The sequence below is a fragment of the Zeus faber genome, assembly GCF_960531495.2.
Source record: "Zeus faber genome assembly, chromosome: 21".
Taxonomy (NCBI): Eukaryota; Metazoa; Chordata; class Actinopteri; order Zeiformes; family Zeidae; genus Zeus; species Zeus faber.
The window spans coordinates 7,086,108-7,088,607 of NC_137208.1; the positions used below are offsets into that span (position 1 = coordinate 7,086,108).

General features: G+C 53.6%; 1 protein-coding gene across 1 annotated transcript in view; it reads left to right on the forward strand.

Moving 5' to 3' along the window:
* The window catches only part of celsr1a (cadherin EGF LAG seven-pass G-type receptor 1a), a gene marked incomplete at its 5' end in the record, with an annotated part of 118,151 nt that overhangs the window by 54,812 nt on the left and 60,839 nt on the right, over nt 1-2,500 (forward strand). The window lies entirely within an intron of this gene.

Consider the following 2,500-nt stretch of genomic DNA (forward strand, 5'->3'; position numbering starts at 1 on the left):
ATTGATTGTCTCTTTTAAGTTGTTTCTAATGAATCTCACTGCTGGTCAGTAGCTACAAAGGGTCTTGTTTTTTGGGTCTAGGCCGCAGCGTTGCTGCTTCTTCGTTGTTGCTGTCATCGGGACACTTTGCGTTTTACTGTAAAGGAATCATTAAACGGCTTTTATTCAGCCTCGCCAAGAAAGGAGGCGCGGGGCGCTGGTGAGCAAATCAGCCCGAGTCCTGTGGATATGATTCTAGCGACTGCATCAGTACCGCTCACCGGGTTCAGCCACATCCCAATATGTTGTGGGTTTTCTTTAAAGGGGACCTATTACCGTATGTGCTTTTCCTTATTTTCTGTCGTATATATAGTGGTACACTGCTGGATGTTGATATTAGGCGTGGCCAAATATGGTCGTCTGCTCCATCCCATCCTCTGTGCGTTTCTCTCAGCGTGTTTTTATTGGAGATGAATTTATCTATTTTGTTTTGTTTTCCGACGTTCACGTGAAACAAAAATACCCCCGCGTCCGAGGGTCCGGGTGCGTCGCGGCGCGGTGCCCGCGTCCCCCGCGAGCCTGGGGCACGGCAACGGCGGTCGGAAAAAAACTTTCAGACGAGGCCTTGAAGATCTAACCTGAGCGAAAATTCAGCGACTGCGTTGCTCATTTCTCGCCTCAAATTTGTTCAGACACAGATTTTGGTGGACTGAAGAGGTGAACTCAGCGAACGCTGCGGAGTAGATATGACGAGACCCGGAGCTTGTGCTCAGACCCCATTGGCTCACGGAACCCGGGGCCTCGGGAGGGTGACTCCACCCACAAAAAACAGCCCCTTTTGGAATAAGAGGCTTATAGAGGGATGTTACAGTGGCTAGAATGCGTAATCTGATCAGCAAGCTCCAAAAACATGTTTTAGGGACGTCAGAGACCCTTATGGACTCTGTGTTTAAAGTAGCATAATTGGTGCCCCTTGAAAGGTAATTTGTCTTGCTGCTTACAACCCCATTGGAAACCTGAGATTTGAGACGGGCTAATGGCTAGCCGGCTGTGGCAGCTGGGAACAGCTGTCGTCCCGGTCATAGAGTGAAGGCTCTGTTGGCAGGCCGTTAAAGTTCGACTTAATCCACAGACCGTCGTTCAGGGTGCAGCTCCTCACTGCCGCAGCCGCCTTGTCAAGGCGTTTAGTAGCTTAGCATGCAACGTGCTGGGGCATTTCAATTACACTCGCCCGACACTCGTACTCGATATACGCGTTTGGCGACAGCCGGGATCTGGTGAAAACGCCGCGGCTGGACCTCGACGTGGCCGCATTTCCGATTCGCCGCGGAGCGATAGCAAACGCATCAACCGTTTCAGCCCGCCGTGGTTTCCAAAAGGCGCTTTCCCGCGCCGCTGGTTCGGGCATGATCTCGACTCCCGCCATTCCCCCGGGAGGTCGGGCGCGGACGCACCGGACGTTTTCCCCGGCCCACAAAGCACCTCCCCGGCAGCCGAGCCGGACCGCTCACTCCCTCGGGGCTGAAAGGCGGTACGGGGGGCAGGTGTACGGAGCGTGACGTTGAAGTACCATTATATAACGGCATTTCTTGCCGCCGGAGACGGCCTCCCTCGAGGCAAGTTCATTCCGGTGACAGTGAATTATAGGATAGCTTTCTCCGAAGCAGCGAGGAGCCTAGCCTTCGCCTCGGGGGTCAAAAGTTCAACACCAGCTGCCGACCGCGTTTTTGGGTTCACGTGCATTTGAGGGGAATCGCCAAATTTTCTGCATGGCAACCGCCGGTGGTATCGCCCCGAAAGCCACGGTTGTATTCCTCATGTGACTGCACCGTGTTATCATCTCATTTTAGCTCGTAGCGAGCGCTCAAACAGAAGGGGATTGAACATGTTATTTGAGGCCTAAACATGTGCCCCCCACTGGGCCGCGTTGGGAAGCCGCAGCGGAGCACGCTTCCCGACGTCCTCGGGCGAGGTTGCGCCGCCACCGGTTGCGGATGATGGAAACCCAGCGTTTTAACGAGGCCCGGGCTGGAAAAACCAGCCGTCGCCGTCCTCCGGGTCTTCTGGGTGAGGTTTAACTGATTGCGTCCGGCAGATGTTTGTTGACAGGTTCCCACGCCGGTCCCGTTGCACTTCTACCGGGAACAGACAGCGATTATTTCATAACGCGGATCGCATATCGTCCTCGTGGGTCACGTTATATTCGCGGGGCTTAAACTGCAGTCAAGTGCGGGTGTTAATTTCTAGCAAACTTCCACGGCCCGCGGGAACGTTTTAACAATATGAGCCCCTCTGACAAGTCGCGTTCGCCGATGAAATTGGGCCTTTGTTTATCCTTCGTGTTGCCAGCATTCGAGCTCCGTTCGGTGTTTTCTCACCCTTAGAAGCCTGTGATTGGTGCCGTCCAATGACCCGCCACTGAAATGAGGGAAGCTCATGGACAGGAAAAAAAAAAAAGGCGACACCAGGCTTCTCCTTGAGTCATCCCCGCGTATTCAAAATAGAAGCTTATACAGACAAT